General features: G+C 44.1%; 1 protein-coding gene across 1 annotated transcript in view; it reads left to right on the top strand.

Moving 5' to 3' along the window:
• The first annotated feature begins 7178 nt into the window (after nt 1-7178).
• The window catches only part of LOC127231762 (aromatase), a 104127-nt gene continuing 95576 nt past the window's right edge, over nt 7179-15729 (top strand). Inside the window, exon 1 of the mRNA XM_051197493.1 lies at nt 7179-7289. The gene's annotated coding sequence lies outside the window, so the exon portion shown is untranslated. The remainder of the gene's footprint in view (nt 7290-15729) is intronic.

Genomic DNA, 15729 nt, shown 5'->3' with positions numbered 1-15729 from the left:
GGATGCTTAGTAGTATGTACAAAATAGTTGGACATTGTGGATCTGGGGGAAACAGTACCACAACTAGATCCAAAGACAAGGCGTTACCCTTGACTGTTTTGTCTGGGTGACCATCTTTGGCTTTTATTTCTAGGCCGTAAAGTCTCTAAGTCAGTGAAGTACAGTATGCAACTGCTTGAAGAAATGATGTGGTGATGTGCATGACAGACTGAGTAAGAAACTAACACACACACTTTCAAGCTTCTTGTACGGGCTCCTTCAGTATCTCATTTTGTCAAATGACATCACCATCCTACCCATCCATACCAAGAGGCTAAAAGAAATGCATTTCCTGTTATATGTCATTATTCTATATTTCATAAATGGCAGTTTTTGAGTTTCAAGATACCACTGTATCTTATGAATATGGTTCTGTAGGTACTTAGCATGATCTGGAGATATTTTTTAAAATGCTGGGTGTGGTAGTGTGCTCCTGTAATTCTAGAGCTTGGGAGACTGGATCCAGCCAAATTCAAGGACAGCCTTGCCTTGGAACATTTTGTTGTTTGTTTGTTTTGCCAGAAATGCCTTTCCATCATTTTTCTAAAGAATTTTGCTTCTGGCCACATGGCTTTGGGAGGTCTAGGAGTACCTATACCCATGGTAAAAATCTGCAATGCAGATCTTCCCAAGCAGCAACTCAGAAACTAATCTACTTATCAAGTGGGAAATGCTGTCTGGGTAAAGTTTCTTAGTTCCCCTTCTCCATCCTCTCTCTCTAGACTCTTTTCTCTCGCCTCTGCTCTGTGCCCACCTTGTTCCCTTTGTAGCTCAGACTGGCTTTAAATTCACCACCCCACCTCTGCTTCCTGAGTGTTGGGATTATAAGTGTGCCCTCCCTCAACATCCAAATTACACCCCACCCCACCCCGTGTGTGTGTGTGTGTGTGTGTGTGTGTGTGTGTGTGTGTGTGAGAGAGAGAGAGGGGGGGGGTTATTACTTTTTAATGTATTTATTCTTGATAATTTTCACCAAGAATGAGACTATAGCTTTATTTTTTTCACTCCAACTGATATCAAACACAAACCATAGAATTTTGTTACTGTTTGTCTCTGACTTGTGTGAGAAATGTTTTCATGTTTGTTTCGTTAAAGGCCAGTGTTCCATTATTCTTTTAACACTAGCTAGTCTCAAAAGAAGGTGAGAGCTGACTCCAGCCGATGGGTAGAAGACAAAGTCACGGCCTACAAAGTGATGCAACTGAGTGGGCTTCCTGTCCAGTGTGATTGTGGTCACCTTGGGTCTGCTTGAACCCTTTTGCACAAGGAATTACCTGAAGAGCTGTCTTCCCTTTGTTCTGTGTCCTTTGTGGCACAGAGATGGTTATTTGTTCATTTCCAACTTGCATTTTCAAAACATAACATCATTTTCATTTCAGAATTAGAGTTCTCTAGAATTCTTAGACCTGTAGAGCACATGAGTGGATAGCCAAAAGGGATTTTTACTTAACTCTCACTCTATAGGTCAATAACTTATGGGTTGTTGGTGTTTTTTTTTTTTTTTTTAATCATTTAGTTCTTGTGTTCGTTAGTTGGATTTTGATGGGCATTTAATGTGTAACCAGCTTTCTTGGCTCATAATTATGTTTGAGCTTATATTATTTTATTGTCATATCATCCTCTACTATGGAATCAGACAAACAAAACACCAAGACCCCCAAAACTTTCAAAGTACATGTGGGCTAAGTTTTACTATATGTTGTTTATTAGAAAGAAAAAAAAGGATTTGAATGACTGGGCCTAACCCAGCTGGGTTGGTGCAAGACCTTGTCATGCATGTTGTGTGACTTAATTCATCAAAATGAGGCTTACTAGACAGACCCTCTCCTTGCAGTGTTTCAGTGGCCACTAAATTGACTCTTTTATTTGTTCTGTGTCTCTGTTAGCATTAAAACTTATTTAGGAATATATTATTATCATATACGCTTAATGGTAACTAAGAATATCTAGGGCACTTCTTAGGAAGTTATAGCTTTATGAATCTTTAGACATGACCATGGGTGGTGGTGGCGAATGCCTTTAATCCCAACACTTGGGAGGCAGAGGCAGGCAGATCTCTGAGAGTTTGAGGGCAGCCTGGTCTACAAGAGGAAATAAAAAAGATCAAATGCCTAAATTTAACTAAGTAGGCATATCCTCTCCTTGGGGATAGAGGGCTGGTGGTGGGGTGGGAATAGCCCATCCATATGTGTCTAATTGGAAAATAAGGACCAGCCTATCGTGTTGCTCAGCCTTTGATGGGGCTGGAAGAGGTGAATATTGTCAGGAAGAACATATTTTTATGTAGGTTAAAAGACAGGGGGTTAGGCACATCTCTTCCTGTTCCCTAACTTTATCCATGATGTAGAAAAACTGCACACATTTCGCTGTTTCCTATTGCTCTGGGCATTATCTTGTAAAATGGGCATAGCCTGTGGACTTTAGAAATTTGTTGTTGTTAGGCAGCATCTTACATGTTCCAGGATGGCCTTATACTTTCTGTGTAGCTGACTTTGAAGTTATGATCCTTTCCAGTATTGGGATTATAGATGTGTTCCAACACTCAGAGCTGGAGTGTTTTCTTGAAGTGTTCATCTAGTAAAATAGTGTTTGGTTTCTTTGTGGCGAGTTTGGAGCTGGGTAACTTGGGAAGAAAATTGCTGGGGAAATTGATGCTTTTTGCCTCTTCCTAGGGGGACCTTAGTTAGAAATGGCATAGTACTGGGTGGCACAACCTTCTGTGGTAGGAGGGAGAAGGAAGAATACAGGCCTGTGGACATGGGCGAAGAGATCTGTATGGAGCTCTACAGTGTGCAAGCCCTTTCCACATTATCTTTTAGGGGAACACCAGAGAGAGGTTCACTATTATCTTAGAGCCACAGAAGTAGATTTTTGGAAGAAGCCAAATAAATTTCCCAAGACCACAAAGTTTGGGGGTAGGGGAGTAAATTCACATCCCTATCCACAGCTCTGTGTTAGAAAGTTCCCATGTCCCATGTCTAACTTCCCATGTCTAACTTCTCTTAGATGCCTCAAGTCCTGCTATTAGAAGTTAGTTTAGGGGGGAAATGAGTTGGTATACACCCTCTGTGGGGCATCTGCGGTTGAGTTTTTTCTGGAAGCACTATAGGAAATATGACTACTACTACAGGGTAGTAGCTAAATTCTTCTCAGCAGGTAAGGAAAGGAAAGAGCTGGAAAAAAGCCAGACATAGGCAGTTCTGGTTTTCCCCAAGAGGATGGCAAGTGTGCTCAGGCTGAGTAAGGAGAGTTAGGGTGTTTGGGCTTGTGGCCTACAGATACTTGGCTAAATTCCTCTGTCTCCCTCTCCTGCCACTGCCACGGCCACCACCCAACACTCTGGATAACTGGTTTGATTCCAGGCTTAAGATCTGACTGAAATTTGCAGTGCAGAGACTCTGCCACTACCCCCAGAGTAGGGGCTGTGAATCATGCTTAGATGTTGGGGGTAAAAGGGTAGGGACAAAAAGCATCAGACTGGAAGGGTTGGGTTGGTAACTGCTGTGTTAGGATGCCCCATATACACCCAAATTCCTGGTTCATAACTCACAGCCAGTGCTGTTTTACAAATGCCTATTTGGACACCAGAAAGGGCAGACCCTTTTCCCCTTTCCTCCCTTTGCCTTGGTCCTTTTTCTCCCCAAGACAAGTTATAGGATGTCATAGAAACTTAAATTACCCATTCTTTTCTGCCTTTGTTTACTGGAGCTAGCCTTAAAACAGCCTTCTGTCTTTGTCTCTTGGGAGACCATAATACCCCCATACCCTTGAGAAAGAAATGCTGAAGTATCCAGACAGGCTTTGCCATATCCCCACTCAGAATAGTCACATGGGATCACACCCTTTTTTCCAATAACATTTCTACCATGTGTCCTGTTCCCACTGGCCTAGTCCCACAGCCGCATCAGCCCCAAGTAACACACAGAGACACTGTATTAGATGTAAAGCTGTTACCCTGTTACTAGTGTTTCTTATTGGCTAGCTCTGTCTTAAATATTAACCCATTTCTATTAATCTAAGTATTTCCATGTGGTCTTAACTTACCTGAGAGAGGACCCGGAGCTCTGTTCTCTTGGTCCTACATGTTGGATCTCTTCCTACCTCTTCGCTCAATCCTCCTTGTCTCTGAGTCCCACCTATCTTCCTTTCCTATTGGCCAACAGGGCTTTATTCATTAACCAATACCAGAAACATATTTACAGAATGACATCTCCCATCAGTGTCCATGTATTCAGTGGTGCATATGCAATGGAGTCTTGGGGGAAAAAAAAAAAACCATGATGGAGCAGCTTAAGATGCTTCCAGATGCCGAAGCTTGCAGAAAGGCATTGGAAAATTAATAAATCCTTGTCCATCTGTCCTAGTCAGGGTTGGAACAGCATGGCCAAAAGCAAGCTGGGGAGGATAGGGTTTATTTGGCTTACACTTCCACATTATAGTGTATCACTGAAGGAAGTTGAGCAAGAACTCAAACAGGACAGGAACCTGGAGGCAGGAGCTATGGAGAGACTGTAGAGGGGTACTGCTTACTGGCTTGCTCAGCCTGCTTCATTAGAGATCCCAGGACCACCAGCCCAGGGATGGCCCCTCCCACAATGGGCTGGGCCCTCCCCCATTAATCACCAATGGAGGCATTTTTCTCAATGAGGTCCCTTCTTTTAGATGATTATAGCTTAAGCTGACATAAAACTAGCCAGGACACCATCTATGGGATCAGACCCTTCTAGAACTTGCTCTAGGTAACCTCTGTTGTGGCCGAGGTTGGCTTGAAGCTCATGGCCATCCTTCTACTCGGGCCTCCAAGTGTTTGAATTATAAGCACTTATCACCACACCAGCAAGGCATTAACTTGGCTGCCAATGTATCATTTAAAACGTCTTTTATGATACACTGGTAAGACATGAGCATGACATTTCCCTGACTTCTGTGAGCCTCTCTGGCAAGTTGGACCTGAGGAGGTGAATATAGGAACCCCACTTTTTAGCAGCTCACCAGAAATTCTGAAAGCCCAGACTAAGTAGAGGCAGTCTTGTGGGCCCACCCCAGGGCCTGTGGGATCTACTTCTACTCCAGGCTGACAGTGCCTGGTCCTTATGCAGCAGAGTGGACTGCCGGATGCTGGGGAGAAACACTCACATCCTGTGGCATCACAGAGGTGATTTGCACCTATGGGAGAAGCAGACTGAGTTAGCCTTCTCTGCTTAGAGTCTCCAGCCCTCAAGCTCTTGCTTGGTTGCTTCTCCATGGCTGTGAAAGGTGAGGCACTATGACAAAGTTGCCTGTATGGCAGATTATAATGGGTGCAATTCCAGATGGCTTCAAGGACTCAGAGTGCTTTTATGTCCATTATCTCATATTATCCCCACTGTAGAGCAGGCGTTATTATGATTTCCACTTTACAAATGGAAAATCTGAGGTGCAGACAGTGCAAAGGACCTATGAGAATTACTTTTTTGAGATCCTATGGCTGTCCAGGATAGAACTGGTCTATAGCCCAAGCTGGCTTCCACTGTCCTTGGCCTGCTCAGGGTCCCAAAGGTCCTTCATGAACACTAGCTGCTTACCCTTGATGGATGTTAACACACAGCATTGCTGTGTGTGAAGCATGTAAGGTATACCTTCATGAGACTGCAGCAGCTGATGAAAAAGCATTTGGTAAACACAGAGACCCAGCTGTTCAACTGGATGCCACTTACGATGATAGCCACTAAGCTACAACAACTGAATGAGAACCACTCAGCATGTCTCCATGGAAAGAGTGGAAAGCTGTGGTCAGCTCTCTTGGCCACACTAGGGACTGAAAGTATTTGTAAGAATTTTGCTGTCATATCTGACAAAACATGCATCAGAATCTGCTTGTATCTGCTTATCTCTTTGTTATAAACACAATTAAATTAGTATTTCCCATCTGATCTTTGGCTGCTTTAAAAGCTGCTTCTGAGAATGGGAATATTGATTATAAAGGAATGGATGAATATTCTATTAGCAAATTAAAAACTACTAGAACTTAGGTGAAGTCTAATATGTTTATAATACAAAAGGTGAACATATTTTGACTTTTCCCTGATTCAGGGGGAGGATATTGGACGGAGACACTTAAGTTAAGGTTGTAAAGGAACATGAGGAATTTAGTGGATGGGAAAGGTGGCTGATACAGACATGAATGATGTAGATGTCTGACAACTTAGGCAGAGCCTGGCAAAAGGGCTGTCCCCTCATAGTTGGACAGTGAATGCAGAGGCCATTCATGCTAGAGGGTTCCATCCACTCCCTTTGGTCTTTCCTGTGGACATGCCAGAAGAAGGCAGGAAAATGACCTTGGGGGAATATGTGGTTCATGTTACAACACTGGATGTACCACATTATTGGAAAGTTGCCCTCTGGAAGCGTAACAAAATTCAACTCAACTTTTCAAATGTTGGTAACAAGAAAATTTTCATTTTCAATGACCACTTGTTTCCTGAGACTTTCGGCTCAAATGTTAAATAACAAATATGTTCTAGTTATGATAGACACAGACTACGCTTGGGGTCTCTGTGACCAACATCGGTCAGCAGAGTAGTGCTCTGTGGGAGGCAAGAAGACAGTTTGGTTCAAGATGACTAAGTAGCCAGTGTTAGTTTAAACTTCAGGAGTCTGTCCCTGAGTGATGGATTTTAGGTATATTTAAGCAAAGTATGAATTGGTGAAAAATGTTCTGGTGGTTAATTAATTCAATTCCATGTCTAAAATAAAGCTTAAGATGTGACCACTTTGAAACTCTTTGTGAAGTACATGTGACACCTTCTATAAAGATAGGTTCTATAGATTGACAAGCTCACAATAAGTGTCTGGGAGAGGATCAAGTATGGTCTCCCACATAGCACAGAGGTCACCAGGCTATTAACTATGTCTTTCTTCAGGCTTCAGGGTGGGTAACAGGTAATGCATCCCTTTCTTTGAAGGAATAAGCTTGTGTGTTTAACATTCCTGGTTCCCCTAATACTTATCTGTGAGCACAAGGACCTCCCTGCCTCCTACACCAGGACGTGAAGAACGGAGTGTCCCTAATTCCATGGAACAGCCTGTTGGAATTTGTGACCTCTAGAACCTAGACTGGGAGGACTCTGACTGCCCAACCCATGACTAGCTAATGTTAGGCCAGGGTGTGGATGCTATAATTGCAGGATGGGTGCTGGCCTTGTCTGTAGGGGGCACACAGAGCTGGAACCTGACAGGAGGACTTTGTTCTGCTCAGCACAGCAACTCAGGTAAGCACCCAGAGCCTGGAGTTTATGGGAAAAGTTGTGATTAACTATCATAACCGTTGAGCTCAAATGCTTTCTTAATTGGTAGTTTGAATAGTGACATGACTGACTGGTACTTTGGCAGGAGTTGAGAAGTTGCTGGGATGTGGTATGAAGAGCTTGTCTTTAGGGTACAGCAAACATGGTTTTGTACATCAACTTTACCGTCAGCTGAGTAGATTTGGGTAGGCAGTTTTCATTTCTTGGAGGTTTGACTTCTTCACCTGCACAACAGGGTGGAATTACTATCTTAGGTTGTACAGAGCAGAGTATTAGGCATCATAAAGCAACCAAACTGTGCTTGACATACTGAACTCACTGCCCAGTTAAACAGGCCCTGGCTACTAAGCCTCTCAAGCGTGGCTAAGCAGGGCCTAGCAGCGGTCCTCTGAGTTGACGGCAGGCCTGGATCCTTAGCTTGCTGGCAGACCCTGAAGTCTTCTCTTGGAGGTGTGAGGGTGGGAATGCATGCTGGCAGCACAATCCAGTGCTCCGCCTGAGTCAAAGAGCAAAGCCTCCAATCCCACTTCTGTTCCAAGTTCTGCCAGAGGCTGCCTAGAACTGTGGGATGATTTGGGGTTGCTGGGTGACCTTGAGCAGTTCTGCAGAGAGGAAGTTCTGCATTGATTGTCTGCCATGGGATGAAGTTCAAACTCACTGGCCTGGTGTTCAACCACCTTTCACATGTTCACGAGGTTCGTCTTCCTCATACCCACAGTGTTCCGTTCCTGTCTCCATGTTTCCTTCACCCTCAGAAAATGGTGTGTATGCACCCCCATGTCTTTGTGTGTCTGAATCCTGTTTGGGTGTTTTTTTTTTTTTGTTTGTTTTGTTTTGTTTTGTTTCCTTTACCTTGAATTAGTCTTGGTTATATGCGACAAAAAAATGAAGAGTTTAAACAAGAGATGTGTTTTGTGTCATTGAAGCCCACAAGAAGCAAATCCCTAGTCCTGGCTTCTAGATTCCCCGTCTCCTGCCCTGATGTTCCAATATTCTTAGCACCTCAGCTCCTAATTCATCATTTTTTAGGGAGGCTTCAGACATCTCACACTCATTAAACCAGAAGGAAGGGCCAAGGGGGCCAAGGATGTGTTCTGTTCCTCAAAGTAGACTGTTTAAACGTCACATGTGACATCTCCCCTTACATCTCACTGGCAGGAATTTAGTCATGGGTTCACATCTAGCCTCAAGGAGAGGGTGGAGGATATTTCAAACTCTCTACATTATTATTTCTAGAAAAATTGATAGGGAAATTTGGGGAGGATGGGCCCATCTGAACAAGAGCCTGGTTCAGTTCAATTCCCAGCACTGTTTTTTTAAAAGTAATCATAAAATAAAAGCAATGGGGAGCAGATTTTGGCATGAACCTCTTCAATAATGTGCTGTATAATCATAGTCATGGGTAGAGAGTGGATTTGAGGGGTCAGGGAAGGATGTGGGGAGTCCTTTTAGGTGGGAGTTACTGTGGTGATGGGGTTTTGCACCTGCAAATGGCTCTGAAAGTTTTCTGAGCTGTTCGTGGGTCTGTGGGATCTTTGAGAGAGAGAGGTATAAGTGTGATCAACAGGGTTTGGTGACTGATTGTCCAACAGACAGGGGACAGAGAGAGGAAACCAACATCCATGAAGGAGACGCATAAGACCTCAATGCCCAGAGCTGAAGGAGCACAGTATGAGATGGGATGAGGTCTAGGAAAGCAGGCTGCAAAACCTTGCCTAGAAACCTGCATTGATGAGGGAGACCATCAGACTCATCATGGTAACTACATGATCACAAGGCTGTGGAAGATCCACCACATGACTGGGTGCACGTAGTAGAAGTTCCTGCCAAGTCTCACATCCTTCCTGGATATCTTGTTCCACATCTGGTATTGGTCTTTGTTTGACCATTGAAGGTTTAGAACCCAGTGGTGTCTCTTTGTCTCCCAGTTTTGATACTTCAGCACTGGTTCTGATGTAAGGACTTTACAACCTTTCTGGAACCACTTGCTTGAGATATTGCCCCCTGCTGGAAACCTCTAAGATACAAGTCATTATAACTGTTCATCTCTTCAGGGTCTACCATGACCCAATGCTGTGATGAATCCTTTAGCATGTTATCTCCAGTAGTCAGTCCTACAAAAATCATGCTTCTGTCTCCATTTTCCAATGACATAATTATGTTCTAAGGGTTATGTCCAAACCTACCTATCGTTACCTGTCCACTGTCCTGCTCATCCTATATGAATTGGAATGAGAGTGGCAATCATGGTGTTAGGTACTTAGATATCCTCTATGAAATATCTAACACAATGTGTTCATCATGACAAACATTACTATTCTCTCTTACAGAATGAGAAAACAAGCCAGGCGGTGGTGATGCTTGCCTTTAATCCCAGCACTTGGGAAGTAGAGACAGGCAGATCTCTGTGAGTTTGAGGTCAGCCTGGTCTACAGAGTGAGTTCCAGAACAGCCAGGACTACATGGTGAAACTTTATTCCAATAAATACATAAATAAACAGGCAAACTCAAGAATGGCAAAATAAATTTGAGAGAAATTAATTATTCTAAAGTCACATGGCCAAGGAGATATCCAAACCTGCAGTCTAGCACCAAACTTTGCTTCCCCTGCCCCTCACCATCTACCTAAGGTAGAAGGTTCCAAATTCTGAACACAGGAAAGCACAGTCATTCTGGAATAGTATTGGTTTTTGAGGTCTCATGTATCCCAGACTGGCCTGCTGGTCACTACGAGGCTGACTGAGGCTGACCCTGAGCTCCATATCCTCTTGCCTCCACCAAGTGCTAGGATCCCAGGTATGCATTGCCACTTCTAGCTCTGAGCTTTGACTTGGGTTGAATGACTCAAAATGGGTAAAACAGAAAGATGTGTAGACAAAATGAACCTGTCACCTTTTTTTTTTTTTTTTACTCCTTTTTGTTCTAAATAGATGAAAGATGACACAATGACTCAGAGTTAACATAGTCTTTGTGTTTTTCTTGAAAAGAAGGCATTATAAAAATGAGTTGAGAATGTTTCATGGAATGGGTGGTGGCCTCTTGCAGAGCTCAGTGGGACCAAGTGATTCTGCTGGTAGGGAGGGAAGCCCAGCGAAAGCAAGCAGATGCCGGGACACACAGTAAAGCCTGTAGAGACGGTCCTGAAACCTCCACCCACCTGACTGAATCCCCAGCACATTCTCTGGTGTCAAAGAGGGAAGAGGAACCATGTTTTCATCTGTAGGGTGTGAGAATCCAAAACTTTTGTATTTGGGAGCCTCTTTAAGTACCTTAGATGGGACAAATAAAATGGGAAAAGGATGGAAAATTCTTGGAGCTGGCTTCAAATCATGTTTTTCTCTGGAGGAAGGGGTGGAGGTGACCTGAGTCTACCTCAGCTGGCTTTTCACATGTGAGATGATTGGTCCCTAGCCCAGGGCTGCGACTCACAACTTGGCCGAAGGAATCAGGACCCCTGATCTTGGTGCTGAAAAAAAAAAAAAAAAAAAAAAAGACAAAGTTGGAAGGCAAAAAACCTGGCTTTCTCCAGCTTTGTCCTGAATGGACAAAGTTCCAGAGTGAAACCCTTCATCCTGACTCAAACTGCTTCCTCTAAGGAGACACATGGTTGCTACCACATGGGGAGGATGGAGTAGGATGAGGTCCATGGACCATTCTGTAGACTGTAAGAAGCGGTACAGACAGCAGTTATTATGTGCTCTCACAGGCTTGGCATCGGACTCAGAATGTGGAGGGATTGGAAATGCACTTACTGAGAGGGGAATGTTCTCAGCAGAGCTTCCTTCCCTGTTACTGGTTTCTAAGCTTCCCACAGTGTGTGCAGGGCTCTGCAATAAGCTGCTAATAGCGCACACCACACTCATGCTGCTAGTTTCCTAGAACCTCCTGTTTTGGGGTTGTGTTCCATATCTGTCTTCACTTCAGGTGTTTGTACCATTGTGGGGGTTTTAAAGACTCTTGACAGAAAAGCCCCAACTTTGTTCATGGCACTGGGCTCTAAATTTGTCTCATCAGAACTCTACATCAGAGCTGATGGGGCCGGAAACATTTGAACTGAAGGTCATTTGTTTTAACCCTGGGCTGTTCTTTCCAACAAGGAACGGAGACCCTGACAGAGAAACCTTGCTTTTTTTCAAGAGCGAACTTGGCAGCATATATAGTAACAGGTCACCTTCTGGCATTTTAATACACTTAGTTTTGATTGACCCTTGCCCCCTACCTGCTCTTCTCCATCTCTCTACCCCGACCCGGCTTGTACCCTTCCACCTCCAGTATCCCTCCTGCCAGCTTTATATTACTTCAATTATATCCCACTCTTAGCCTCTTTTTCCTTCTCTCCTAGGTTCCTTTCTACTTCCTTGGCTTCTAGTCTCTCTCTCTCTCCTCTCTCCTCTCTTCTCTCTCTCTCTCTCTCTCACACACACACACAGAGAAAGAGACAGAGATAAAGAGACAGAGAGATAGAAATACACACAGACACAAATTAAAAGATAGGATTCTGTATATGTGAGAGAACATATGATTGATATATATATTAGCCTTTCTTAGCTGGTATTACTTTAGAATATTTTCCAGAAAATTAGATTTTGGTCTCATTTTTCTTTGGAGGGGTGCATAGGATCTCCTAGAGATGGAGTTACTGGCAGTTCTGAGATGCTTGACACCAGTGCTGGGCGCCAGACTCTGGTCCTTGCCCGGGTAACTGTTTTTCGATGGCTCTGACACTTGAGTCAGAGAAGCAGCATCCATTGTAAGGGTCTGACTCCTCTCTGTTCCTTTCCCTACCTCAGGGTCGCAAACACATTTTCAGGGCCCAGCTGGGTAAAGAAGTGGGTAAGATGCTAGGAAGTGGCAAGATGTTTTTCTTTATTTCTTTTGCTTTTAAGTATTGTTGAATTACTTCAACTGTGCCTTCCACCAAATGTAGAAAGTTTTCAGCCATTATTAGACTTATCTCCTTCATGGACTCGGATGACCTGAGCATCATTTGAGGTTCTATTCTCACTCTGCTTATAAGGTGGATACTTCTTGTTGACTTCCTTCCAGTACACTGACTCCTCCTGCCATTTGTACCCCCACTGTATCCAGTCTGAGCTCTATGTAGCTCACTTAGCCTGGCTTTGAACTCTTGATCCACCTGTCAGTCTCAGTCTCAATACTGAGATCATAGGAATCAATGTTCTATGCCACCCTATCTACTGAGTTGTTTGGGTTTTTAAAATCTCAAGATATTTCATAGTTACAAAATGTTCATTTGGTTCTCGCCAGATGTCTTTACTAAGAACTGTCTTTCCATTCATTTTACTACAAAAGGAATGGTTATAATAGGCTTAATGATTCTCATATTGTTTTATCTTTGTTTTTTAAGTTTCCCTGGTCATTGTCATCCCAGAGACTTTTAGATTGTGTATTTTGGGTAGCATGCTCTTAGACTTGGGTCTTGTTAAATCCTGATATTTGTTTCATGTTGCTTTAGCAGACATTCTGCTCTGTTATGTTCACATTGGAAGTTCTTTTTTCTTTACTGTTCAGTTTTGAGACAAGGTTTTGCTAGTTCAGACTAGCCTCTAATTTGTGATCCTTCTGCCTCAAACTCCTGAGTACAGGGATTATAAGTATGCATTATCACATTCAGTACCAGTCATCCTAATATCACTCTCATTTTCAAGGTCTTTGGTGTGCTATTTAAGTGTGTTGCATGTAAGTTGGAGGTAAGTAGATGACTTGAGTTTTATATGCAATTTTCTCCCTCCCCTATGTAAATTTCCTTCTCTGTCTCTGTCTCTGTCTCTGTCTCTGTCTCTCTGTCTCTGTCTGTCTGTCTGTCTCTCTCTCTCTCTCTCTCTCTCTCTCTCTCTGTGTGTGTGTGTGTGTGTGTGTGTGTTGTGAGTGTGTGCCTACAGAGGCCAGAAGAGGGTATCACCCCTGGATCTGGGCATTTATGATCTGCCCAACCTGGATGCTGCGATCCAAACTCCAGTCTTCACTGTGGAGACTCAAGGGCTCTTAACCATTGAACTATCTCTCCAGTCCCCTCCTTCTCACTCTTTAGCCCCTCTAACACCAGAGCCCCCTCCTTGGTTTTCTGGCCAGAAAGATGGGATTTTCTTAACAGATGGAGCCCAGAGCTTTGGCCTGCCCCCAGAACAAAGTGGTAAGAGGAGAAAATGAGGACTTGGGGTTGGACCATGGCTCATAGGTTTAGAACACATATAGCTCTTGCAGAGGACCTGAGTTGGATTCTCAGTACACATACTGGGCAGTTTACAACTGCCAGTAACTTCAGCTTTGAGAGGATCTAATGTCTCTGGCCTTTGCGTATACCTGCCCTCTCTGCACACACCTAGACACAAACACATGAACTTATAATTTAAAACATTCTACAAGAAAAATGAGAACTCATCCATCTTACCACGGGTCCTTTTTATGACTTTGTCTAGAGGGATAATTTTTCTCTTGAGGGGTTTAGCACCTCAGCTGGTGCCTTAGTGATGACAGGGCAGTTGGGGACTGCATTCAGCCTCAGGGTTTCGTGGAGAGAGAGAAAAAATAAGAAATGACAAAGTTTTTTTCCTCTACTCTCCGGCTTGCCTCTAGTTTATGGGTGGTATTAAACTGAGATCCTTGGGCCATGTGCATATATCCTCAGCTCTATCTGAGTCTCTTCTGCAGGCCCCTTGGATAGAAAGCTGAGCTGTTTCTTGGGTTGTTGTGGCAGGCAGCATGCAGTTTCACCTCTTGGCTTACCCCTGGTCAAAGCCACGGGAAAAATTCCGAGAAACTCATGACTGCCATAATGGTTGGAAGTCAGTGTGATTTTCTCCCAATCCAATGCCCTCAGCAAAGTGCTTTTCCTGTACTTGTAGTAAGAGAAAGGGTGCAGTGCACACTTTTTTTTTTCTTGGATGGGAACTGGAGGTCCAGAACACACTCAGAATCACCTTTTCTGGTCAGGCTTTCCCGAGGTATTTAACGGCAGGGGTTCTCTCATGAAAGCCTGTATTTGGGAACCCTGTATACCCAGACTTGGTGGTTCCTGCTATTAGGCTGTGTAGTTCCAAATTTTCTATCTTTTCTGGGTACATACTTGAAACAAGATATTTACTCATAATACCATATGAATGCATCTGTCTGCCATCTGCTAACATGGCTAAAATATGAAGTGTGAAATAGCAGAAATTTGAACCAAAACTTTAGGCTCCTGCAGGTCTATTTCCCAAGATACCTTATGGCCCCTGGAATCCTGAGAGTACTTCCCAGCCTGCTTCTGAGGTCTGGGGATCCCAGAGAGTACTTCCCAGCCTGCTTCTGGGGCCTCAGGATCCTAAGAGTACTTCCCAGCCTGCTTCTGGAGCTTTGACTTTGTGAAAATATCTTTGACCACCTCTCCCTTCTAAGAAGAACAAACAAGCAAAAACAAGTGCAGAAAGTACCCACTTAGTTTTGTGAAGTCTACAACACACTTCAGTGCCTACCTATTACGGTTTCCTTGCCCACTAAGCACAGTCTCAACACACACAGTAGGCTGGGGACCCCAGCGCCATAAGAGGGTTAGAGACACGGGTCATCGGTTAAGAGCATGTACTGCTCTTGCAGAGAACCTGAGTTCAGTTCGGGTTCCAGCACCCGTGTTGGGGGCTCACAACTGCCTGTACTGGTGTCAAGGAAAGGGAAAACCTGCAGTCAACATTGAGGCCAGGAGATGCACAAGACTGGAAGATGATTGCTGCAAAGTTAGGCTCAAGTCCTTCGTGTGTGTGTGGTGTGGTGTGCGTACACACACACACACACACACACACACACACACACACACACACACACACTTGGAGCATAAGTCAAGCAAGTACTTACTCCATCTCCCCAAACTAAGGCATTCAGAAAGTTACCTGTCCTAGTTAGGGTCATTATTGCTGTGATGAGACACCATGACCAAAGTAACTTGGGGGAGGAAAGGGTTTATTCCGCCTACATTTTCACAGCATTTTTCATCCTGGAAGGATGCCAGCACAGGAACTCACACGGGGCAGGAACCTGGAGGCCATGCAGGGGAGCTGCTTCCTGCCTTGCTCCCCCTAGCTTGCCCAGGTTGCTTTCTTATACAACCCAGGACCACCAGGACGGGGAAGGCACCACCTACAATGAGCTGGGTCCTCTCCTGTCATGACTAATTAAGAAAAACGCCTGACAGCTAGATGGCATGGAGGCGGTTTTTTTTTTGTTGGCTCTAGCTTGTGTCCGGTTGATCTACAGCTAGCCAGGACATTACCTTAAAGTCACCATGTGCTTTCCCCAAGCATTTGCCTTGCTTCCTGTAGTTTGTCCTGCCTTTGAGCCAGCTGTTTAGGTGTTGCTGCAAAACGTATCTAGACCTGTCCAGTCTCCTTTTTACCTGCCCCCTTTCACC

The sequence above is a fragment of the Phodopus roborovskii genome, unplaced genomic scaffold, assembly GCF_943737965.1.
Source record: "Phodopus roborovskii unplaced genomic scaffold, PHOROB, whole genome shotgun sequence".
Taxonomy (NCBI): domain Eukaryota; kingdom Metazoa; phylum Chordata; class Mammalia; order Rodentia; family Cricetidae; genus Phodopus; species Phodopus roborovskii.
This window is presented reverse-complemented; position numbering and strand designations above follow the sequence as displayed.